We start from the raw sequence: 27489 nt of genomic DNA, 5'->3' as shown, positions 1-27489 counted from the left end.
TCTATAATAAGTTCTGGGACAACTGTGAATTGGTCTCATATACTGGCGATCCAGCTTCAAAAATTCATTACAAGTGGTCTTTGCCCTTTTTCAATATGGGATAATTTCTGATTTTATATTGACATTGTGAATCCTCTACACCTATCTTTCCCTAAAGAAGCCTTGTAAGCGAAATGCATTGGTATCCTAACCTTGCGCCATTGTAGGGCATTTTCTTTGTGCACCTGTGTGGGGCTTGGTGGGGCAGGGGGTAATTAAGAGATCTACACATGTTTTTTGTCATGTCTCTACTGTACTATTGTTGTATGGTATTTTATCAGCATTGTATTGAATAAAATATACTTTTTTACATACCAATTGGTCAGTTTTGTCTCTCAGAGGGGGTTGTCCAGCACCAATATAGCCCTTTTTTTCTTTACAGCATTTTTTGGCTATGCTATCTTAGGGTGATGGTGCAGGACCAGATTGACTGGACGTACATTTTCTGTTTCTTGTATATAGTTCCTTATCATCCCCTCCAATATCTTACAGACTATTGATGTTAGGCTATCAGGCCTGTAGTTCCCAGGGATATGTCTCGGCCCTTTTTTTAAATATTGGTACCATGTTGGCTTTTTTCTAATCAGCTGGTACCATTCCTGTCAGTAAAAAACTAGGAACAAGGGTCTGGCTATCACCTGGCTGAGTTCTTTAAGGACCCTCGGGTGTAAGCCATCTGGTCCCGGTGACTTATTTATGTTAGGTTAATCAAGTCTAGTTCTGAGTCTGTCTCCTGTTAACCATGAGGGTGTTTCCTGTGACGTGTTATCAACTTTAACATTACAGTCTAGGTTACGGTATCCCCCCAATTCTTTTGTGATGACTGAGGAGAAGAATTTATTTAGCACCTTCGCCTTCTCTCTGTTCTTTGTAGCCAGATTCCCTTCGTCGTCCTTTATAGGGCCTCGCTTTCTTACTATTTATTTACTTAAAGAATTTCTTGGGTTTTTTTTTTTTTTACTCTCTTCCACCATGTGTCTTTCGTGTTCTATTTTAGCCGCTTTGATTGCGCTCTTATATTTGTTATTGCATTCTTTGTAATGTTGGAATGCTGCCAATAACCCCCTCAGCCTTGTATTTTTTGAAAGCCTTTTCTTTAGTTTTTATATTCATTTTTTAAGTTGGAGTTTAGCAACCCAGGGTTTATTTTAGCGCTTTTAAACCTTTTCCCTGTTGGAATGCATTGGCCAATACCTTTATTTAGTATGTTCTTAAAGCGCTCCCGTTTTTTCTCCTTGTTCCTAGGATTTTATCCCATTTTATATTGTCTAACAAAGAGCACAGTTTAGGGAAGTTGGCATTTAGGAAACAAAAAACATTTAGGAAATGGCGAGCCTTAGATGAATGTGCCGTTATTTCTGCCCAGTCTACATCTGGATAATTAAAATCCCCCATTATAATGACATTTCCCATCCTTGCTGCCATTCCAAGCAGTGATAGGAGGTCCGCCTCTCCTTCCTCCCACATAGTTACATAGTTAGTCAGGTTGAAAAAAGACAAAAGTCCATCTTGCTCAACCAATAAAAAAAAAAAAACCAGTAATGAAAACCTAAGCATACAATCCCATATACACAATCCTATACCCGCAGTTGATCCAGAGGAAGGCGGAAAAAAAAACCCCAGCAAAGCATGATCTAATTTGCTACAGCAGGGGGGAAAAATTCCTTCCTGATCCCCCAAGAGGCAATCGGATATTCCCTGGATCACCTTTAATTATAAATATTGGTACCCACTTACATTAAGTACACCCAGAAAATAATGCAGGCCTTTTTTAAAGCAATCTAGTGAGCTAGCCAGAACAACCTCTGGAGGGAGTCTATTCCACATTTTCACAGCTCTTACGGTGAAGAAACCTTTCCGTATTTGGAGACTAAATCTGTTTTCCTCTAGACGTAAAGAGTGCCCCCTTGTCCTCTGTGTTAAAGTGAACAACTCAACACCAAGTTCACTATATGGACCCCTTATATATTTATACATGTTGATCATATCCTCCCTTAAATCTCCTTTTCTCAAGAGAGAATAAATTCAGTTCCTCTAATCTTCAAACACACATAGGGTCCATTCACACGAGTGGTGTGCTCGGCGGACTCCATTTTTCTCAGCGAGCATCGGTCGGCCAATCCCCGCTGAGCAGGCGGATGACAGCTCCGTCTCCGCACTTTGTACAGAGACGGAGCTGTCAGATCCCCGCTCTCCATTTTCATCTGATCTCCCTATAGAGGAGAGCGGGGATCTGACAGCTCCATCTCCGTCTTTAAGATAGCAATGTTGGGAAGCCTCTCACAGGCTCACCCAAGACAGTCTCAGACCAGATGATTTCACATAACAATAAGAAAAGAAGCTCATTGCGTAACATCCAGCAAAATCAAAGCGGGTTTATTTAAAATCTACTTACAGCAGTGAGGATAAAAACAAGCATTGAAATAGACACAATCCATCCTACACCCTCCGCGGGCGCGCTGACGTCACCACTATTTCTTGTGCTATGCCAAAAAGCCTGTATAAGCAGCATTTATTTTGTCCAATGTGCATGAACCCTAAATGTAATAAAGGTGACTGGAAGCACCTTCATTTTCTATTTAAAATGCCCCCATAATGCTACCTTATCAGCTACCTGATCACATCTTTTCTCCTTGTCTGGGACCAGTACATGCTTCAGAATTATATAATAAGCAAAATGTTGGATGACCAGCATTATTATACAGAATAGCGCTGTACTTTTTCAAGGTCACCAAGTCTTAGAGAATCACAGCTTGCAGGCTGCTACAATGGTGCAAGTGGTATTTTCTGAGTTAAACAGGAGCAATCCAGATGGCGAGACAGCACATTTGTTTTAGGGATCAAAGAATGCAATATTTCTTGTTTTTCTTTTTCTGTTACATTTAATTTTACTTGTTTATTGTCTTTTAATTAAACTTGACATACATGTATCTTTTAGATGTAAACAGGATTTATCACAGGGACCGCACATTTGGTTTACAGTCGAGAAGACGTCTTTTATTTTATTTTTTTTTGGTTTACATTTTTTTCTTTCTTTTTTGTTCATTTTTGGTTGAACTCAATGAAAAAGTTATTTGCCATATGTTTGTTTGTCTGTGTCCCTCTCTCTCTCCTTTTTTTTTATTTTTTTTATTTTTCCCTCTCCCTATGGTTTCCACTAGTGATCAACCGATATAGTTTTTTTTATTGCCGATCCTGATACCGATATTTTGGGCATCGCATATCGGTATTGGCCGATATTGGACGATATTTTCGTACAATAATTTATTTTTTTTTGACAGGTACTCCTGTGGAGGGATCTGGCCCCAAACCCCTTCTCTGCACTTAAAAGCATTCAAAACGCCAAGTTTGGCTGTTTTGAATGCTGTAATTTTTTGGAATTTGGCGCAGAGTACCCGGAAGTGATGTCATGACATCACTTCCAGGTTTTTACACGGAGACCCGATCAGAGCCAAATGCGGCTTTGATCGGGTCTTCTCTTCGGTGGCTGTGCAGGCTGGTTGCCCCGGGTCTCCCTGTGGAACGGGAGACCCGGACGAGCCGCAGAAGGTGGTGGGAGGGGGGAAGTCCCCTCCTGCTTCTTGTAATGACAGCTGAGCAGCTTCACTGGTACCGAGGTGATGCCTCTAGCTGCAGGTATCAATCCGTTACAAGCACTTTCCCGAAATATCGGCAATATTGGTAACCTCAGGGGCCGATTCCGATATATCAGGAAAAGTGCAATCCCTAGTTTCCACTCTCAAGTCTCTGCTGTAATACAATGACATCAGATATACACATTTCTAGTTTTTTTATATCATTACTCTGTGATATAGCTGTATACTTATATTGACATACATTTTAACTTTTTCCAGTTCAGAGACTTGGAAACCAAGGCATATCTTCACATATACATGTATCACACCTATCCTCTACCGGTTCCCCAGTGGGGATCTGCATGGTCTCGCACCTTCAGCTCCAGGACCAGACTAATTTGCTGTCACCTCATGGCATCATTGTTCCAACCATTTTGGCTTAGCCGATATGTAAGTATAGTTTCTCCTCACTAGGGTTCTATATGAGTTTCCATACCTCATTGGCCAATACTTTGCACATTATTTGACACCATATATATATATATCTTTTAGACATGCTTACACGCATTTACTCTTGATGAGTGGGCAAATACGAACCACGAAATGCGTCGAGTTCAAAAGATGCTTCAAATTTATTATGCAACAATACCGCTGCTATCTATCAGCATGTATACCACTATGTATCACATTAAGTCTGTGTTGGTGTATTAAGTTCTAAAGATGCTTCTAATCCATCATGTAACATTACCGTTGCCACCCATCAGCTTGTATACTATTATGTATTGCATATGTCTGTATTGGTGTATTGGCACATGTATATGTTACATAGTATGACATCCATTTACACTCTCAATAAATTCTCAATTTTATATACTACAAGTGACCATTGTGTTCACCTCACTTTAGTCCCAGGGCAATCTTCTTTGTTTTTCTACGAACTCAATGAACAAGTATCTTTTTCTAAAGTACTTATTACTTATTAGGCAACTTAAAACTAAACAGGAGCAATCAAGGTTACATGTACTATTCTTTTGCCTGGAATTCAACTTTAGATATAATTTTACGACATGCGGTATTTTGCTGTAACAAAAAGTTTTTATTATTTTGTCTTTGCATAGTGAGCAAATTGGTTTCCTATATTTTATTCCAGATAAACATTGCAAAAGTACCTAAAGAGTATTGTTTATTGGAAGTACACAATGGTTTCATGGAAACCTTTACTTAGTTTAAAATACGAACAATACACAATAGCCTGCGTTTTACAACGCACTGTAATTTTTAAGCTATTTTGGATCTTACCCATCCAAACAATTCCACAACTAAACCAAATGCATTGACAACATAGGGGCGGAATCCTGGCGTTACAATGTGATACATTTCCAACATACTTTACAACTGACAACTCTCATAAAATTCTTTGCCTACAACTCTTTAAAAAAAAAAAAAAGAAAAAAATCACCAAAAAGCGATTTATTTAAGAAAACAGATCTGCTGTGGCACAATTAATACTGATTGTGATAGGAACAAAAGCAATTAGGTTTGGAAATCATCCTGTTAGAAGTAAGCGTGCAGAAACAGGCTCCAAATGTGCGCCAGGAAGTGCTGAAGGCTGGCGCCCTTGTGAAAAGGGAAGGGGGGAAGAGGGGGCATCTTGTTGGAGATAGAGTGATACCTATTAAACATTATGGGCTTTCTTGTGGTTAAGCTCCCCTTATACCAGCTAGTCTTCTTTTCAAAGCCAAAGGAAAAAAAAAAAAAAAAGCGAGAGAAAGCATATTAAAATAAAAGGCAGCATGAAACGTATCAAACTCATTACATATTACTTGTTGTGAGAGAGCAAGCATTGCTTGGCCCATCTCCACCAGTCCCATAATACTCAGAGGCAGCTAGACATGCCGGTGCCTCAAGAGATACGTTCCCTTTTTAGACTTTATTCTACAAATCAAACACAAAGAGCTGATACTGAGCTTCACACGGTACAGGCAGGCTGATTCTTTCCAGCGAGAGGATCTGGCAATGTAGGTCTGTGTATGCAAGGCTGCAATGGTTTTTCACTGCACTAGAGAACATCAGAAGGTAACACAGAGCCTTTTGTATCAAAGTGTCAGTACTAAGAACTGTTACTTCCCCCACGGCCATCAGTTATGTTCAAATTTGCCTTGGAAAACAACAGTCAGAATTTGAAATTTGGAGCCTGATTGGTACATGGAAAGAAATATCAACAGTTTTTTTAACAGACAGATTGGTAGCCCATGCCAAGATAGCCATGCAGCCGATGCCGTGTGGTATATTAAGGTTCCCAGATAGCAAGCAATTGAGCAGCAAGTTTAAAATTGACTTGCTAAGCTATTGCTTGACTTTAAAGCGGAGTTCCGGCCTATTTTGCAACTTTAGTGATTCCTGGAGTGCTCGCTATGCTGATCAACAATTGGGCATTTTTTTGGGGGGTCCCTTACCTTATTTTCAGGGCATTTTTGATTGTACTTCCTCCTTCTTCCCCCTCTGTGGCCGCGGCCACCGGCATCACTTCCCCCTTTGCATTGCATCCTGGGAGCTGTTTGTCATCACTCCCAGGAGGCTGGAATCAGGAAGAACTCCCAGAACACTCCCTGGAATCAGGAAATAGGACACAGCAGATTACACTGTGGCTTCAGATGCCCACATCCAAGATGGACGCGCTCAGACAGCGTTTTTAAAAGTAAGATTTTGACTAAAATCCAATACTATACACCTTGTAAGTATGAGAATAGCGGTTCTGTAAAGGGCAATGGATTAGTATTATAGGGGTATTTTTAGTTAAAAAGGGCCAGAACTCCGCTTTAAGAATAGCTTTGATTGGGTGTGTCAAGATTTACAAATGCATCATTATTGCACCCCACCCTGAATTATTTGCATAAGAAATTGGTAAAAAAAAATGTCATAGGGTTTTTAGGGTGCAAAAAACACAGTCAATATTTATATAAAATTCCAACATTTTATTAGAAAAATTAAAATTTAATTCAATACATATCCATGTGTCAATGGTCTCTGCATGTATGGCAAGCAATTATTCCAGCTCAATTGTGATCTCAATTTTAATTTTTATAATAAAATGTTGGAATTATTTATAGATATTGACTGTGTTTTTTGCACCCTAAAAACCCTATGACAATTCTTTACCAATTTCTATTGCTAAACTTGCCAAGCTTTGCAAGTTTGTTGCACAATTACAGCAAGTCCGCATTGCATGACTCCAGATTACCTTTCTTTGCAAACATTCTGCAAGTTCTGGTTCAGTTATGTTGTGCAATAGTCATCCCACCACAGGGGGTCACTGTGACTGGCAGAGCTCATGCTGTAGACTCACCACTGCAACTTTGCTCTTGCTGGGGACTTTCCATGCAAATTTGCTACACATTGTAAAAATGTCAACTAGAACTTGTGCTTCAAGTGCTCTGCAAGTGTACAACGTGCCAGTTAAAATTTGCAGCAAGTTAACAAGACATATAATTCCACACTGTCACAAATTTGTGGCAAGTTATCCTTGCAATATGGGTTGTAAACTGAATATTAGTAAGTTTAAAAAAAAAAAAAGACCTTCCTCTTCCCTCCTCCATCCATCCCTCTCCCCCTTTCTCCTTGTCCCCTCGTGATACCCCCTTCTCCCTATCCCCCTCCCCTCCCTGCCCTACTTCCTCCCTTCTGCATACATATGTTGTAGCACCTACAACGCCTCAGTTTGGCTCTGCCTTGTGATTTTTAACTAGAGCTTAATGGTTATCATATTCAACCTACTCCCTCATTCTGGCTGATTGTAACCCATGTTTCTCCTGTTTGGTTGGATACCCGTGAGGTTCCTCTCACCCCCCTGCCCCTTCCCACATGGTACTGTAAACTTGGGTACTGTTCCCTTTCAGTGCAACAGTTGATTGGTTGCGCCTCCCCGCCTAGGCACAGCGAGCTCCCTTTACGGGGTGCCTGTGGGTTGGCAGCGCCAGTCACCACTCTCTCATGACAACCCATCTTACCGCCCCTTGTCTACCAACCCTCACGATTTATCTGTAGTTACAGTTGTTTATTTTACTCTGTTACCAATCTTTGCACTTCTTCTCATTGTTCTGTATGTCAAACGTTGTTACTCATTTGCATTCTTCAATAAAATGCTTGAAACAGAAAAAAAAAGGACCAAAGACTACATTGAATACTGTCTATGATTCCTACTAAGGACCCTATCTTCCTGGAGTGTGTATGTTCTCCCTCTGTTGGTGCGCATAGGTTTCCTCCCACAGCCCAGCAATAGTGAATAGTAAACTAGGCAAAGTTCAGTTTGCTGCATGTTCACCGAACCCTTTGGGAAATTTGAAAATACAGAACATAATACTGAACCTCACTAGTGTATGGGAGCTAGAGCTTGTTATTTTTCCTGCCATTTCAACCACTTCAGCCCCGGAAGATTTTACCCCCTTCCTGACCAGGGCCTATTTTGTGATTCGGCACTGCGTTGCTTTAACGGACAATTGCGCGGTCGTGCGACGCTGTACCTAAACGAATTTCACGTCCTTTTTTTCCCACAAACAGAGCTTTCTTTTGGTGGTATTTGATCACCTGTGCAATTTTTTGATCATGCGCTATAAACAAAAAAAAAAGCGTCAATTTTGCAAAAATAACAATATTTTTCACATTTTTTTATATGAAATTCCCCCCAAAAAATGTAAAAATCAAATTTTTTTAACATTTTAGGCCAATTTGTTTTCTGCTACATATTTTTGGTAAAAAAAATTGCAAAAGCGTATTTTGATTGGTTTGCGCAAAAGTTATTGCGTTTACTAACTAAGGGAAAGATTTTTGTCATTTTTGTTGTTTTTTTTTTTTGCGGGACTGCGACATTGCTGCGGACAGATCGGACCCTTGGCTGACATTTTTGACACTTTTGGGGTTACCAGTGACATTACTACAGTAATCAGTGCTATATATATGCACTGTTACTGTAAAAATGACACTGGGAGGGAAGGGGTTAACTTTATTGGAGAGGGAGGGGTTAAGTGTATCCCTAGGGGTGTGTTTCTAACTGTGATTGGATGTGGCTACTTGTGTAAGAACAGAGATCAACGGTCCTACATAGTAGAACTGTGTGATCTCCATTCTTACACAGTGGAGAATGAAAGGCGGCTGTGTTTACATTAGCCGCCTGCCTTTCTCCCGCTCTAACGGACGATCGCGAGTGCCCAGCGGACATCGGGTCCGCCGGGCACACGCGCGGGGGGGGTCCGTGAGCGAGCGGAAGCGCGCCTCCGGTGGCGCGCGCTTGCTCCCCAGAGCCTCACAGGCTAGCAACGTAGACCTACGTCGCCTTGCCTGTGAGGGGCTGACTGCCGACGTAGATCTACGTTAGGCAGTCGGCAAGTGGTTAAAGACTAATATGTGTCTGCCTTAAAAGGATAAGTTCCCTTTTCTTAACACGTTACACCCAAATTTAGGGTGCAACATTGGGCATCCACCACCTCCCCCCCTCCCCATCTGCCCCTCATTGTGACAGTGGGTGGGATGACCTTCTCCCTGCACCCACTGTCACAACTTGAAAACTGAAAACACAGCCACGTCATTCATTCACATAATTCTGTAAATAAATGCCTACAAGTACCATAAGCCATTGAGACGGCTTGTGCAGTAGTTCTTAATGAACTGTGAGGGCGCTGGTGAGCACTCTCGTAGTCCATTAACCTCTTGCCGACCGCCCACCATAGTATTACTGCGGCAGGGCGGCTCGGCTGCGCAAAATCATGTAGTACTACAGGATTTCATGCACAAGGTTTCGGCAGGACACAAGCGCTGCCGGAACCGCCCTTCCGCTGTGTTTAGACATAGCGGGAGGTGGGCTGCGGGAGGAGCGGCGGCAATTGTCACTGCCCTCGCGCGATCGTCAGGGAAACTGACCAAAGACCCGCCTGCTTATGTAAACAAAGCAGGCGGATCTTCTGTCAGACTGGCAGGGGGAGATCAGAAGTTTCAGCTAAGCTACAACCCGGATCTCTCTGTGCCTCTCACAGAACCATCCCCCCACACAGTCAGTAAGCACTTTAGGAATACATTTAACCCCTTTTATTACCCCCGGTATTAACCCCTTCCCTGCCAGTGTCATTTATACAGTAACAGTGCATAATATTTAGCACCGATTACTGTATTAATGTCACTGGTCCCCAAAAAGTGTCAAAAATGTCAGTTAGGTGTCTGATCTGTCCGCCACAATGTCACAGTCCTGCTATAAAATGCTGATCGCTGCCATTACTAATAATAAATAAATAAAAAGTCCGAAAATCTATCCCGTAGTTTGTAAACGCTATAACTTTTGTGCAAACCATATAAAATACGCTTTTTGGGATTTTCTTTTACCAAAAATATGTAGCAGAATACAAATTGGCCTAAACTGATAAAAAAAAATTTTTTTTTTTAATAATTTACTGGGAATGTTTTATAGCAGAAAGTAAAAAATATGGCATATTTTTCAGAATTGTTGCTCTTTTTTTTTTTTATAGCGCAAAATCTAAAAACCGCAGAGGTGATCAAATACCACCAAAAGAAAGCTCTATTTGTGGGGTAAAAAGGACATCAATTGTATTTGGATACAGCGTCACATGACCGCGCAATTTTCCGTTAAACTAACGCAGTGCCGAATTTCAAAAAATGGCCTGGTCATTAAGGGGGTAAAACCTTCCGGGGCTGAAGTGGTTAAAGCGTAACTCCAGTTTTGTTGAGAAAAAAAAACATTCCCCTCTGGGTGATCTCTGTACATTGCAAGGATTTTAACAAACTTTGTTGCAGGTTCCTACCTTTGGTTTTTCTGAATAAATCATTGTTTGTTCCTCTGTGCTTAGTGGGTCTAATGGGAGTGGTTTCATAATTATCTATCAGCTGTGGCAGCTGCAGGGCTCTAATGAGGAAATCTGCTGTGAGTGCATCCCTTTAGATGTGTTCCTTATTGTTAACACAATAAATATTTTTCTGTCCGCTGCAGCTCTCTCCTCTGTCTGACAGGGAACACAGGAGATAAGAGGGCTACTGTGTTACTTTTGTTTTGTCTTAAAATGTTACATTGAATGCTCACTGTGATTGGCTGTCAGAGTGATCATTCAATGAGGAAAGCTTCTGACTGGCTACCAGCTATAGAATCATCTTTCTACACATACCAGGTCTCACCGGGCTGTGCCCAGGGGAGCAGGGGGAGATAAGAAACTCTTACGCTCTGTGTACTGAGGAAGGGGTATTATAGACGTCTGTAAGACACTGAAGGTAGGCAACTGGTTAATAGGCTCACTTAAATTGGTTGTAAACCTTAAACATGAAATATGAACAAAGCATATCTCTCTATAGTGTGTACTTTTCTCAGTTAGGAACACTAAGTGTCATTTCTGTCTGCTGCCTTGTTCCTCTGGTATCAGCATGAATCACTTCTGACATGTTTTTCTGACACCAAAAGAAAAATGGTGACAGGGGAGGGATCTCCAGCTGATTGACAGCCTCAGCTCTGTTCCTGTGTGCTGTGTGAAGGGGGTCTGTCCCTTCTCTCCAATCAGCTCTCATAGCACTCCTCACTGAGCTCAGCAATGTGCAATTTCAGCTCTCCACCCACTGTTTTCTGACAATTCTTTCAAGCTTTATAAATTCTGCACTTTTGACAGATGTAGAGAAGAGAAGACTGCAGATAAATAAGAACTTACATAGGAGGATTTGCACAACACACATTAACATGCAATGCAACATATGTGCATTACTCACTGCATTACAAAGGTGTGAATAAAGCCTAAAGGCCCATACACACGTGCAGATTGTCGTCCGAAAAGCTTGTATGCTTGTTAGTATGATGCTTCCGACAGCCGACAGCGCACTTCCGGCCGAAAAGAATCTGTCGTGCAAGCATTAAAATTTTTGTATGCCGACACCAGAGTGGCCGATTGTTCGCCAGTCAATACAGAATTCGGCCGACAGACAGCAGATTTGCAAGACTGGGCATGCTCAGAAAAGAAAAAACACACAGAAAGTTAACCATCACATGACATCACTTCTGCAGTCGGCTGTAGTCGGCGGACAAAATTCTTGTGCAGTCTTTTGCACTTTTCAACAGACACAACAGCCCGGGGACAAAAGACGGCCGATCGTTCGGCCGACGATCTGCACGTGTGTACGGGGCATAAGAGATTTTAGCAGCTGCTTCATTGCAGTCTGTATACAGTTTAGCATTAAGGATAGAGTTTTTCTTTAACCACTTGCCAACTGCCCGCCACAGTTCTACTGTGGCAGGCTGGCTCGGCTGCGCGAAACAACGTAGGGGTGCGTCGGTCGTGGGAGTGGTGCTGAGGGGCGAGCGTGGACCACCGGAGGCACGCTTCCGCCCCCACTAGGCAGCGGGGATGACCGCGATTGCCGCCGGGCACCCGTGATCGCTCCCCACTGAGAGAGAATCTGAAATGATCACAGAGCACCTGTGATCCTTCTATAGAGGATCACAGGTCTCTATGATCATTTCACAAACCCCTCCCCCTACAGTTAGAAAACACTCTCCTAGGCTCACACTTAACCCTTTGATCACCCCTAGGTTAACCCCTTCCCTGCCAGTGTCATTATTACAGTAACAGTGCATATTTTTAGCTCTGATTTCTGTAGTAATGTCACTGGTCCCCCCAAAAGTGTCAAAAATGTCAGTTAGGGGTCCGATCTGTCCGCTGCAATGTCGCGGATCACCGCCTTAACTAGTAAAAAAAAAAATAAATAAAAATGACATAAATCTTTCCCCTAGTTTGTAGACATGATAAATTTTGCGCAAACCAATTAAAATATGCTTATTGCGATTTTTTTACCAAAAATATGAAGCAGAATACAAATTGGCCTAAAAGGATGAAAAATTTAGATTTTTACATTTTTTGGGGGGAATGTTATAGAGCAGAATGTGAAAAATATTGGGTTATTTTTTTTCAGAATTATTGCTCTTTCACACAGGTGATTAAATACCACCAAAAGAAAGCTCCATTTGTAGGAAAAAAGGACATCAATTTTATTTTGGTACAGTGTCGCACGACCTCACAATTTTCCGTTAAAGTAACGCAGTGCCGAATCGCAAACAAAATTGCCTGGTCATTAAGGGGGCAAAACCTATCGGTCCAGAACTGGTTATAGAGCTATATTCTTTTTAATCTATTTGTAAATTTTTATAATTTTGTTTTATATTCACTTTCTAATTATACAGGTTGTTTCCTAAGGCTCGGTTTCCATTAGTGCGACCTGCGGTGCGACTTGACACATGTCAAGTCGCACAGCAAGTCAAAACCCATTGTTTTCAATGGGGCCCATTTCCACTGCCGCGGCTTCAGTTGCCGCGACCTCAAAAGTAAATCGTGTACTACTTTTGAGCGCGACTTCCCTCTATATATGAGGGACAAGTCTAACTGAAGCCGCGGTTTACTTTTGCTACGAAGTCGTGCTAGAAGTAGTAATGGTAATGCTGAGATGTAACCAGTCGATTTAAGAAGTATGAATTTTAGGGACAGGTTCACTTTGGTACACACAGTGCAGACTCCACAAAACCGTTCTTACAAGGGCGACAGTTTACCATAACCTATAAAATTCTGACATAATAAAGTCACAAACATAAATGTGCACGTTATTTAGATATACAGTTTGGAAACAGCTTTTTTTATAGCGCCCGTCAGCTTGTTGTGAAAATTCTTTTATTAGCGGGCTACAGATAAGGGTCGCGACGGCCTCTTTTTATTGTTGCGTGTGGTCACTTTTCATTCTAAGTACGCCATCATTATGTATTCATTTAGTATTGATTTTAACAGCACCGGCCATAAAGAATTAATTTGGCATTTCAAGTAGATGTTGCGTGTTCTTACATAGGAACTGCATTGTAATTCAGTATTAATTAAGATACTATTAAAATAAATTGTTATTGCTTTTCTAATTTAAACTTATGCCATAGATCATGTGAAATTAAATTTAACAGCTGCTTATACACTGGGCTCAGAACAATATGCTTTTTTTTTAGTGGTGCAAAGCGAAGCATAAAAAAAAAAAAAAAATGTTGCTACAATTCCTATGAATTCATTGCAGATATAATGCTGTTGGTAGGCCGGTTCTTTTTAGGGTGCCCCTAACATGGGTGTAAAGATCCACAATCTAAACACCCAATTTCCTATGCTCGCCCTTCTGTCTGTGGACCTTCGTTCACCTCTGTGGTAAATAGAGGTTACTATAAGGTACACCATATGGCAGTGCTGGTCCCTGGAGGCACAAATGAAGGAGGATTTGGCCCACACAGGGGGGGGAGGTAACACAAATTATCTTGAGTTTTTTTAGCAACTGGATTTGGACCTGTTTAGATTGTTGCACAGGCGCCTTAAGCTGGCTATACAATATCCAATTTTCTTATTCAATTTCCTTTAGATTTACCTTCAACTATGTAGTGCAAGGACCTGCCTGATTGCATACAAATTCAAAAAATGTTTAGGTTTGATCTCATATATTACATAGATTTGGTTAATCTACAGGAAAATTGTACAAGAAAATTGTATCATGTATGGCGAGTGAGTTTGGTAGGGGACCGCGCTCAAATGATTGAATAAATAGGAAATATTCATAAATCATCAATAAATATGTCTACAATAGGTGAAATTCAATAAATTATATAAATATGTCTCCAATATGTGATATTCAAAATTTCAAAGATAACAAGTAAAGCATATACTGGTGATTGTGAAAGTCCAAAGTGAATACTAAAGCCCCGTACACACGCACAGATTGTTGGCCGTGAATTGTCGGGCCAACGTCCGATCGGCCGATTGTCGGCTTGTTAGTATTACTGCGACTTTTCGGCCGAACAAAATCTGGTGTGCATGCTATAAAATTTTTGTTGGCCGTTAACAGAACGGCCGATTATTCCTCAGTCAGTACAGATTTCGGCAGACAAAAATCAGATGAGCAAGACTGGGCATGCTCAGAGAAGAAAAAACACACGGAAAGTAAACCAGAACATGACATCACTTCTGAAGTTGGTTGTTGTTGGCCAACAAAAGTCCAGTGCAAGTCTAGAGCACATTTCAACCAACACAACAACACTGGACAAAAGACGGCCGATCGGTCGGCCAACAATCTGTGCGTGTGTACAAGGCTTTATGGTAGTTTTATTGCAATAGTGTCCAATCTCCTACAAAGTGCTATTAGTGCTTAATATTATTGGTAAGTGGATGGCAGTATATCAACATCCATTCAGTGCTGTTCCTTCACCTCCACCGCATGCACAGCCCAATTACCAGATAGCCCCTTGGGGTTAGATGTTAGTATGGTATCCCGCTATGGTATTCTGCTGCAATTCCCTCAATATAGAGCGTGGATCAAGGAATCAGATAGCCCTTGAAGGTTTCCTCTATGTTCCACTTGTTACCAGCAGGTTATCAGATTTCCAGCATGGGTGGATAAAACATAGGGAGGCGTTTAGGTGGAGGTGTATGTAGGAGATTGGACACTATCATGCATGGCCAGCCTTAAATTTGAACTTCAGTTGCAAAAATACACGTTGTAGTGCCCCCATTTTCTCATCCCAGCTTATTTCCTCCCTAATGTACTACAGATCCTTGGAAGCTGCTCCTCTTGGCCTCTTGACCAGAAGCACCTCTTCTACATTATTGTGTACAATGCAGGACGAAAGGTCCTGCGTTACACACAAGAACTTAGAGGGCCCACCCACATATTAAGAATATTAGAGAGTGCCAGACGCCAGGGGAGCAAAAAAAAAAAAAAAAGATAAGTATTTCACACAAAAAGACCTACTAACCATTGCAGTGCAGAGGTGGGGGCACTGCAAGGTGTAGCTTTCAGCTGCCTTGGGTTCAGCTGTATGATGTACAATATCTAACACTAAAACATAATCCTTACCCAGAGGAGTAGCCTAAAGCTTGCGGGCCCTGATGCAAAAGTTGACCTGGGACCCCACTACCACTTGCTGCTTCCACTGCACTCCAAGATACTCCCACCACATTCCAGAATACTCCATGTGGCTAAAGAGGTATTTTAGGTCTTTATTTTCACATTGAGAGAGTAATTCTAAAGATTTTAGAGAAACTGTCCACTTTTTGACATACCTCTCCAATTCCTTTAAATAACCGGGAGAAGGGTAGGCAACCATTGAGAGGATGAGATCTACCTTAACAACATGAAAGAGATCAAAGATCACTGGAGTTCGGCGCCCTCTTTTTTTAAAAAAACTAACTAGTAAGGTAAGGTCACCAGATTTTTAAAATTAAATCCGGGGACATTTTTTTTTTTTTTTTTTTGTAATGACAAATGCCACAGAATTGCATAATACACAGAGCACTGGGCACAGGACTACATAATACACAGAATGCTGAGAAAAGGACTGTATAATAAACAGAGCGCTGGGCAGGACTACATAATACACAGAGCGCTGGGAACAGGACTACATAATACCTAGAGCGCTGAGTACAGGACTGCATAATACACAGAGCGCTGAGTACAGGACTGCATAATACACAGAGCGCTAGGCACAGGACTGCAAAATACACAGAAGGGTGTTAGGCATGGAGTGTAGGGTTCAGAAGTCTGCTATGCACAGAGGACACATCTACCCCCACATCCTTAGCTCACCTCTGCACCCTTTTTCTCACAGATTATCTCTGCAGCCACCTCTTAGCCCTTCCTCCACAACAGCTAAACTCTCCATCTCTCCATGCAGCAGCACCAGCTCTAACCCCTGCACCCCCACTGCCCTCACCTGTGTACAAACAGACATCTCCCCCCCCCCCCCAACACAAAATCCACATAGTGCTGGGCAAAGGACTGCAATATACACATAGCGCTGGGCACAGGACTGCAATATACACATAGCGCTGGGCACAGGACTGTATATTAAACATAGCGCTGGGCACAGGACTGCATATTACACAGAGCACCGGGCAAAGGACTACATAATAAACAGAGTGCTGGGCAAAGGACTACATAATACACAGAGTGCTGGGCACAGGACTACATAATACACAGAGCACTGGGCAGAGGACTACATAATATACAGAAGGGTGTTAGGCATGGAGTGCAGGGTTCAGAAGTTTGCTATGCACAGAGGACACGTCTATCCCCTCATCCATAGCTCACCTCTGCACCCTTCTCTCACAGATTATCTCTGCAGTCATCTCTTAGCCCTTCCTCCACAACAGCTAAACTCTCCCTCTCTCCATGCAGCTGCACCAGCTCTAACCCCTGCTCCCCCACTGCCCTCACCTGTGTACAAACAGACCCCCCACCCCATCTGCTGACCTCCCATTCTCAGCCCTCCACACAGTCAATTTTTGGCTCTGCCTCTCCTCCACTGAGCAGCAGCAGGAGAGGCAATGAGACTTGTTCAGCATCCGAGCTACCAGGCTGTTTCTCAGGCAGCATGAGATGCCCTGTCTACGGAAATCCAGCCCTGAATCCTGGGACAAAACTGGGGACAGACTTGGTCCAGGGACAGTGTCCCCAGTCCGGGGACTGTCCTCGGCAACTGGCGACATCTGGTCACCCTATAGTCAGGCCTAACTAAATAGTAAGGAAAACTTAGAAGAAAACAAATGTCAGTGTAAATGTATAAACTTAGCCTATTTCAAAAGTGGGTAATGTCAGTTAGTAGAGCAGTGGATAGTGCCAGTAGGGCAGTGGATGGTTCCAGTAGGGTAGTGGACAGTCTTAGTAAAGCAGAGGACATGTCAGTAGGGTAGTGGGCAGTCAGTCATTAGAGCAGTGAACAGTGTTAGTAGGGTACTGGATGGTGTCAGTCAGTAGGGGAGTGGATGGTGTCAGTATGGCAGTGGACAGTGTCAGTAGGGCAGTGGACGGTCTCAGTCAGTAGAGCAGTGGATGGTGTTAGTAGGGCAGTGGACAATGTCAGTATGGCATTGAACTTTGTCAGTAGGGCAGAGGACGGGGTCAGTAGAGTAGTGAATGGTATCAGTAGGGCATTGGTCAGGGCACTGTCTGCAGCAGAGTTGCTTGAAGATCTTACATTTCTGCCAGTACTTTACTTGGCGCACAACAGGTGTGCAGAAATGACCACAGATGCACATTGGCATGCGTATGAGAGCCAAAACACCCATGCACATGGCCAAGCACACTCCCAGTCAAGACTGGTGCCAAACGGTCTTTATAATGAGGCCAGTTACTCTCTGCTGGTTGATCTTCAGGTCTCCATTGCATTTGTTCATGTGTACTCTTTGCATCTGTGAATACCCATTACTCAGCTTGCCTCTGGGCCTGTCTTCTGCCTGCCTCCTGACCTGGCCCTGGCTTGTCTAACAGATTATCTCTCTCTGCTCTCCTGTGTATGACCCTGGCTATCCTCCTAACAATGCTTGCTCTTGTCCACACCTGGTACCTGGCCTTGGCCTTGAACTGAATCTTCTTCTGATCTCTGTTCTGCTTGAGACCTGCTGCTTCCCACGGGCGCGATTTGTCTGCAGACACCATCCCGGCGCATCAGCTGTATACCTGGGCGTTCCTCTAACAGCATCTCAATAAAAATATCACTGCAAGTATCTCCAGCAGGTGACCCATGCTTCTTTGAGCCTGATTCCTCCTGTTCCAACTTCAGGGGAGTCTAGAACTTAGTAGCAAGGGAACCCTCTCTCCATTGGCCTCCAGCACCAGGTACGTGATAACAGTGAACAGTGTTAGTCAGTAGGGCAGTGGACATTGTCAGTCGAGTAGTGGACTTTGTCAGTAGGGCAGAGAAAAGCTGCACAGTATAAATGAACAGGAATAGCTCTGTACAGAGGTCCCTGTTCATTCACCAACTGAAGCAGTTTAGTATGCTTCAGTTATGAATAAACACAGTGAGCGACTGGTACTGGTAATCTATATTTAGGTGGCAAGTTTATTTTCCATTTAAGTGCCCCGGTACTTAATTAGTTCCCATAATTAGAGTGCTTGCTTGCTCTAAAGTCTTCCTGTTTCTTAGATTCTGAGGGTTACTTACAGTCGATGACACAGCATAAATTCTTGTCCATTATAACAGGAGATACCTAACCGCATACTCTGCGGAATGCACTCAACTCACTGGCCCCACTCACCTGTTCTTAGATTACCTATCCAAAGAGGGGTGGGGGGGGGAATGACCCTTAAGGGGACCTACTACCCCATTACACTACTGCACTGTGTCAGTTTTGATACTTTCTTGGTGTCAAAGTTTGGCCTGCCCCCCTCCCCAACCTGCACAATCTCATTGTCTATCAAGATTGCCCATCATAGTTACTGAGACATGTGAGACAAACAGCAGGGTTGGCCATACTGTCAGGAAGGATCATACAAGGCATCTTGATGTTGCCTAGAGCCTGGGGTACTACTATACGATAGGAATAATAAAAAGCCATATACAGACACTGATAGATGCCTTCATTATACTCAGGTCTGCCTTTAACACAGGACAAAAGGGGCAGCTGCCCCGGGTCCATTCATTGGTGTGGGGCCCAAAGCAGCTAACCCTTGAGCCGGTACTGCCCACAAATAGTTGATTAGGGAATTTGGGGGGGCCAAGAAAATGTTTGCCCAGAGTCCAATCAATAATAAAGACGGCCCTGATTATACTGCTACACCCTGTTCACTTACAGTAAGCCCCTAAGCCCAAACCTTAAAATGAATGTGTGTTTTGTCCATGAATGCAAAAAAGAGATTCACATAAATGCCAGACTCCCCCATACACACCTTCCATTTGCTCCCCTACTGCTCCGCTCAGCAAGGGGAAGTGAAGGAAATACATGGTACTTCCTGGTATGGAGTACTTGGAAGTGCTTACTTCCCACTCCACAACATAACAGCACTTGTGCTTATGGAATGGCTGCTCAGGGATTTAAAGGGCGGGGAGGGAGCCTTAGCCCTGGAGCTTTTACAAGCTTCTTTTCTTCACTCAAGGAAGCTGAATGTAGAGATCAGGGGGCAGTGTCCTGCGTAAACCACAAGTTCACTTTAAGCCTAGCTCTTAACCAAAACCATTACACAAATTAACTCCTGACAGGTCAAATTAACCTTTCTTCATCCAGATAAATATGCACCAAAATTTGCTAATTCCACCCAAGCCCAAGATCATATTGTTTTATGACTGTGGTGGGGTTTTAGACTAAAATATTTTTTTTGTGTGTGTATGTTCTAAAGTGCAGTATCTTATTGCATTATCTAAATATGAAAAAATATAAAATGGCTAGCCTATGACTGTTACCAGCACAGATGCAACATGAAACCTAAAAAATGTGGAACATGCCTCTGATACAAAGTTCAATCGTCCATCTTGTTTTATTTGTGAATCATAATGTGTCTTTTTTCATTTGCCCATAGTCAAATGTCTGCTAAGGTTTCGTGAGCAGCTGTGCATAATAGGGATACCACCTGCTCGCTAAGCCCGAGGTGTCCCGGAGTAACCGAAAGCTGCTCACTCATTGCTCTCTCCTTGGTCTTAACACGTGGTAATCTGTTCAGGTTAAAGAAAGGAAATACACGCAAATTAGTACAGGAGGCATTTGCTATGTAGAGTCTAGACGTTGCCCAGTATTAAGTTACAAAAGGATTAATGGCCCCTGGGGTTCACAAACCTGGAGATAGAGATGAGCTAAAAGCAGGTAATATACTCAAGGGTTCTCATCATATATGTGTGTCTCAGATTACCAGACATTACAGGCACTAACCCAAAATACAAAGGTTAATAGATATGGATATGATACAGCAGAGTAGTCTCTCTATTTTGAAAACCAAGAGTAGAATGTGTTGTTAGATATGGTCTTTCAAAGTTCTTTATATATATATATATATATATATATATATATATATATATATATATATATATATATATATATACACACACACACACACACACACACACACACACACAAAATTAACACATATATATACTGTTTACACAAAAATACACTAAGTTTATATGAAAGCACTTAGCTCAAAGTGATACCTATGGGGAGGTGCAGCATATTGGAGACCAAATGCAATAACAAACCTGTATGGTAGTTAAAGGCCAAACAAACACGACTACCTAGCGGGGAGACAACCCAACCGGGCGCACTCACTGGGTGTTGCCGAGAACAGGGTAGCAGCAGGTCCCAGAAAGGGTCTGTCTCAAGGGATAGAATGTTGCCTGGTCGGTCTGTGTCCAAACAGGGAGGCTTCCAGGAAGGATAGTGTGTCCCTGCTCATTTCCTACTCGTCTGAAACCTCTCCCTACCGCTATTACTGTTCCTGTCCGACCGGTGACCTGTCCTTACACTACCCACATGCGGAATGCATGCCTAGCCTGGCTTTGAAGAGTGTAGAGCTATAGGTCTGACTCTTCAAGGGAGTGTGGTGAACCTCTTCAGAGAGACCATTACTTCCACAGGGAGAGTAAGGGTGACAACTGTCTAAATATACGCAGTTATGAATAAAAGAAGCAGTGCATGCTAACAGTTTTTAAATACAGAACAGCTCAATGTAAATTTAAAACACCAAGCATGCAGCGTTGAAAACATAGAAAGATAAGATATATTGGAAACTAGGTTTAACCCTGAGTAAAAAGTGATTTTTTTTTTTTATATTTTAAGCTGAAAATGTGAATGTAAGCATACTGTACATGTATGGGTGCTGCAATTACTGACTGTGCATTACACTGTGAGGCACCATGACATTGACATGTCTATATGTTGCATCATAATGTCAGGGGTCTGTCTGATGTGTGGTTGGGGATTTAGGATGAGGCCATTCTCTGCATTGGCTTTTTCTATGAGAATGGCCTATTGGCTAAGCCATTCCTTCTGGCCATTGTTAGTGGGTGCCTAAGCACTTGTTAGCATGGCTAGCTGACTAAACCATACACCATATCTATAGATCCAAGTAATCTACATCTTTCATCTATACAGTACTTTTGGCACAAGGGGAACTTGAAACAATTATTATATTGGTAAGCCATACTCTTGATTTTGATACTGCAAATGTTGCATGTGCAAATCTTCATGCAAAGTGGTTTTAAAGGCTGAAGGTTTTTACCTTCATGCATTCTATGCATGAAGATTAAAAACCTTTAGTGCGCATCTTCCCACTCAGCACCCCCTAATACTTACCTGAGCCCAAGCTTGATCCAGCGATGTGCATAAGACCAGTGGCTCTCCCTTCTCATTGGCTGGCTGCTGCTGTCAATCACAGCCAGTGAGAAGGAAGCTGCAGGCGGGGCCAAGCAGCGGCTCGAGAGCAAGCATGCAGTCAACAGCGGGAAGTGGCCAGGGGCACCAGTGGGGGACCGGAGAAGAGAAGGATCAGAGCAGGTAAGTATAACATGTTTGGTAGTTGAAAAAAAAAAGTGATCCTTTAGTATCCCTTAAATGCCATCCTAATCAATCATTTTCTTCTGAAAGCTGACAGCTTAACATGAGCCAGGCCACTACAGCTGGGAGTGTAAAGGCCCTTGATTCCAGCACCATTTTAAAACAGCGCCGGGACTCAAGAGGTTAAATAAAATGACCTCCTGTAATCTCCCAAAGAAGTTGAATACTGCACAGATCTGGAAGAAATACACAAAGCACAATACGATTTAGGTAAGAATGCACATGACTCTTGTATTTAGACAGTATTTGCTTACCAGGAGTTCAGCTTTGTCGGCTGTTTTGACCTCTACATATCTTCGATTGTTACAGCAGTTTTCTACATTGATTGACACTTCTCAGTTTTCCCAATTGTTTCTGGGTTTTGACTAAGTATACCAATTGTTGGGGTGTGAAGAATTAGGGACGGACATAAACAGGAACAGGAACCAAAAAACACAAAAGTAAATCTTAACCAAGGCCTGAACAAATTGTAGCCACAGGGCCACATCTGGCCCTTTTGCTTTCCCTAGCTGGCCCTAGATGCCTCCACTGTCAGTATGCTTCTCTGAGGATGCTGATAGGCTCAGAGAGGCATGCTGACATGAAGAGAGCTGCAAGAACTGGAAGGAGAGAGCCTGGGGAGCTGAATGTTACAGCAGGAAAGCTTAGTTCTGGTGGAAGAGCATTGCCTATGAGATATCCTGACACTTTCCAGCCACTCCACTACCCGGCCAAGTTCTTCCTGCATTAGCACCTGCACTCTGCAAACCCCAGGAGCTGGACACTTGCTCTTCACTCCAGGTCAGGATCTGCAGAAATCCCCATCTCGGGCCCTCTCCTTCCTGTCACAGTGCTTTTCAGAAGGCATTTGACTGGAGGTGAGGAGTTGTTATGTCCCCTCCTCACCACCTGATCTAACCCTGATGTAACCCTGTAATGCTGGATTACCACTCCACAACCCTGTGGCATCATACTTGGTTGCGATGCAGTCCCATTGAAATAAGTGGGCAAGCTGCCTGTTCTTTTACCAGCCCCCGACTGCCTATCTAAAAGAGACCTATTTCATGAGCAATTGTACCTATTATTTCTAGCACAAGGTGTTTTGTTTTTTTCTTTACGTTTATGTATTTACAGACTTTCCCAGGTGCAAAATTTATATTGAGCAGATATTAGTTTAGCCCTCCACAACAGTCCCAGTTTCTCATGTAGCCCCTTGGGGAAACAAGTCTTAAACTTATCACTAAAATCTCAAATCTTCAACCTTCATTAAAATGATTCACTGTTGTCACTATAAGAAAATCTACTCTGAGAAATATTATTCAGCCACCACTGGACTGCATGTAGACCGGAAGTAGTTCTCTAATGAGCATGCATGTGTTCGGTTGCACTAAGATGCAACAAAAGATGAAAAAAGGTGAAAGCAGTAATTCATTAAAAAACATGGACATTGTTAATGACACAAGGTGCCGTAGCAAAGTAAATGTCAACTGGTTAGGGTTTAGATCTAGTTTAATGAATACAGTAAGGCAAGGGTTTAAATGGATATAACTATATTTTTAAACTACACAACAGCACTCTGGTTGCTCATCACTGTGGCACATGTGATAGTGGGGTTTCTATTCCACTAGTTAACCAACAATATGGCACCCTTTAGCTCTGGATTCAAAAGTGCTTGGGAGTGTAAGGCTTCATGTACACATAGCCTTCTTTGACTGCCAACCGCGGGAAAACACAAAACCTGGCAAAATGGATTGCGTTTTCAGGCAGCCGGTGGTCAAAACATTCCTATCCTGAAAGCGATTCTTCTGAGTTCAGGAAAGGGAGGTTGAGGGAGGGTAAACCTCCCCTAACCGCAGAAGCTCCTAAACTCTGCTAAAAGCTCATGTGTACATCGACACACAGGCTTTTGTGGAGTTGAGTTTAGGAGCTTTGGAAAAAAATCACCAAAAGTTCCTAAACTCAAGTTTGGTAAAAGAGATACAGGGGCTGCGGACATAGTACAGGCGGTGTCAGAGGCTGCGGTCATGGTACAGGAGATGCAGAGGCTGCTGGCATGGTACAGAGGATGCAGGGGCTGTGGACATGGTACAGAAGATGTCAGATGCTGCAAGCATGGTACAGGAGATGATCAGAGGGTGCAGGCATGGTACAGGAGATGCAGAGGCTGTGAGCATGGTAAAGGAGATGCAAAGGCTGTGGGCATGGTACAGGAGATGTCATAGGCTGTGTGGACATGGTACATGAGATGCAAGGGCTCCGGACATGGTAGAGGAGAGGTCAGAGGCTGCGAGCATGGTACAAGAGATGCAGAGGCTGCGGACATGGTACAGTAGATGTCAGAGGGTGCGGACATGGTACAGGAGATGTCAGAGGGTGAGGAAATGGTACAGGAGATGCAGAGGCTGCTGGCATGGTACAGGAGATGCAGGGGCTTTAGACATGGTACAGAAGATGTCAGAGGCTGAGGGAATGGTAGCGGAGATGTCAGTGGCTGCAGACATGGTACAGGGGATGCAGAGGCTGCGGACATGGTAAAGGAGATGTCAGAGGCTGTGGGCATTGTACAAGAGATGCAGAGGCTGCGGACATGGTACAGGAGATGCAGGGGCTGCAGGCATGGAACAGGAGATGCAGAGGCTTCGGGCATTGTACAGGAGATGCAGGGGCTACGGGCATGGTACAGGGGATGCAGGGGCTGCGGGCATGGTACAGAAGATGCAGGGGCTGTGGACATGGTACAGGAAATGCAGAGGCTTCAGGCATGGTACAGGAGATGCAGGGGCTACGGGCATGGTACAGGGGATGCAGGGGCTGCGGGCATGGTACAGAAGATGCAGGGACTGCGGACATGGTACAGGAAATGCAGAGGCTGCGGGCATGGTACATAGGGTTGCCACCTCATCCCTTTAAACCAGGGTGCACATTAATTACACAGGTTCTGTGGCTGATTAAGGTGGTAATTAAACTTACTTAGTGCCTTATCTGCCTTATATTAGCCTCAGAACCTGTGTAATTAATCGGTGTTCTGGTTTAAAGGGATGAGGTGGCAACCCTAATGGTACAGGGGATGCAGAGGCTGCGGGCATGGTACAGGAGATGCAGGGGCTGCGGAGGGGTCTTACTTACTGATCTGTGAGGTGCCTTACATTTAAAAATGGCGCCGCCCGGCGCTATCATGTCACTGCGCATGCGCCGTCTGCCCAAGAATGACAGGCCAGCTGCAGCCATTTTTTGCGGGTGCCACTGCCTTTCAAGCAGTCCCAGGGCAGGGGGACTTGCCGGCCTACCAGGAAAGTTCCTTGTATTCCCAGAGGCCAGTCCGGCCCTGCTAGAAACAATTTTTTTTAATGTATGCGGGCATGGTACAGGAGATGCAGAAGTTGCGGGCATGGTACAGGAGATGCAGGGGCTGCGAAGGGGTCTTACTGATCTGTAAGGCCCCTACATTTAAAAATGGCGCCGCCTGGCGCCATCACGTCACTGCGCATGCGTCGTCTGCCCAAGAATGGCTAAGTGTGTACGGGTTTTCCCGAGTGGTGGGGGTGCATGCACAATTTACATGTCGGGCCGGCTGCAGCCATTTGCTATGGGTGCCACTGCCCTTCAAGCAGCCCCAGGGCAGGGGGACTTGCCGGCCTACCATGAAATTTCCTGGTATCCCCGGAGGCCAGTCCGGCCCTGCTAGAAACAGGTTGTTTTGAATATATAGTATTGAATAAACATCTAATTTCTTTATTTGACCAAAAACACATTTCTTGGCTCAGATATGCCACTTCGTTAGTTGAAAGGTGATATACAGATATTGCTTTCTTGTTCTTCACCGGTGTACGTCTGCATGGAGGGTTGATAAGACCAACCCAACTTTGCAGGTATGGTAAAAATTAGTGAGTGGAATGCATGAGGGATATTACTCTGAATTGTTTTCACTCTAAAGAATTATATTTTGGCTAGAGAACCTCTTTAAATGTGTTCTAGTATTTTTTCAAGGCATTTGGAGGTATATCGCACTGTCCAATTTCTAAGGGCAGTAATCCCACAGAAACCTCTCTGCATGATCCACACATTTCTTATTCAGATCAGAAAAAATATCATAAATATCATATTTCATTTGCTTTGAGAGCAGCAATTATCAATATTTACAGTTCTCCAAAACCATTTTGCATTTCCCAGAATGCTGACTAATGTGTTCGCTCTAAACTTTATTGATGTGCAGATATACAAGTTTATTCATAAATTGCTGTACTTAACTTCGATGGGCACAGCTAGTCCTTAGCAGAAGATTCATTAGAGGTGATGCTCTTCATGCACTATGCGGGCAATAAACAATCCGAGGCCTTGAAGAACGTGTCTGGTGTGTCCGTTCTCAGGGACGTGCCTGGGTTGCCCTTAGGTATGTGCCAAACTGGCAGCAGGACATGGAAAGCAAAAATAGAGATACTTTACCCATACTGGGATATTGTGAATTACACAATTTTTATATACAGCATATGCCATTCTAACAAGATGAATTGTGCCGTACACCAGTTACATGGCTTAGGGTTCTAAAAGAACCTTAATTAAAATGTTAAAGGACTTGTATCATAACATAATGAATAGTAAATGTTTATTGTGCCTCATATCAGTTCTTTTCCTGCCCTCTTCTTTCTAATGCTGTATTCCCTGAGGTTCGTCCTTTCCCCCTATAGTGCCATGCTCCCTTAGTTATGAGCCATTAGTACTTTGGCTCTATGCAGTGCCGGGACGAGGTCAGCTAGAGCCCAGGGCAAACACGCTAAATTGCACCCCCCCCCCCCACAAGATGTATAAGCATTAGAAAAAAAAAAAATCCCCCTCCTAGCACTAATCCTCTAGCCCTCAAATTTCCCCTCCAAGCACAACCCCCCCCCCCCCACTCCAAATCCCCCCTCCCTGCACAAATTCCCATCCCCAATCCCCTATTCTAGCACAACTACCCCTCCATTCCTAGCAGAAATACCCTCTAATCATCCCTACTAGCACAAATCCCCCCCCAAACATTTCCCCTCTACCATATTGCTTTTATAGCACAAATCCCCCAAATCTTTCTTCCTAGCACAAAACCCCTTCCCACATTCCAACACAAATCCCCCAAATCACCACTCCTAGCACACCTCTATCAATTTGCCTTCCTAGAACAATTCTTACCCCCACCGCCCCCCAAATTTACCTTCCCAACACAAATCCCCCCCCCCAATCTCTATGTGGTCCCCCCCCCCCTCACCTCGCATGATACATGATACCACAGTGCCGAGGGCAGCTTCCCCTCCTGCCCAACCCTTGTCCTGGACCTGGCTCTACATGAGGGGCAGAAAGGGCAAATACAGAAGCCCAGTAATTGTTAAGTGTCAGATTCTTAGGAATTGAAAAAGATTGTTACCAAAGCTAAAAGAATAGATGTAGAAAAATGATCTTAGAGCCAAAGTTCAAGAAAGGATGAAGTATGTTTGCCATACTCTGGATGATGGCAACAATTATTGCACAGGAGACCCAGAGCAATTAGTAGAAAA

Source organism: Pelophylax lessonae, assembly GCF_965119305.1.
Source record: "Pelophylax lessonae genome assembly, chromosome: 6".
NCBI classification, from domain to species: domain Eukaryota; kingdom Metazoa; phylum Chordata; class Amphibia; order Anura; family Ranidae; genus Pelophylax; species Pelophylax lessonae.
The sequence above is the reverse complement of the archived record's forward strand: the minus strand, read 5'-3'. Positions refer to the sequence as shown.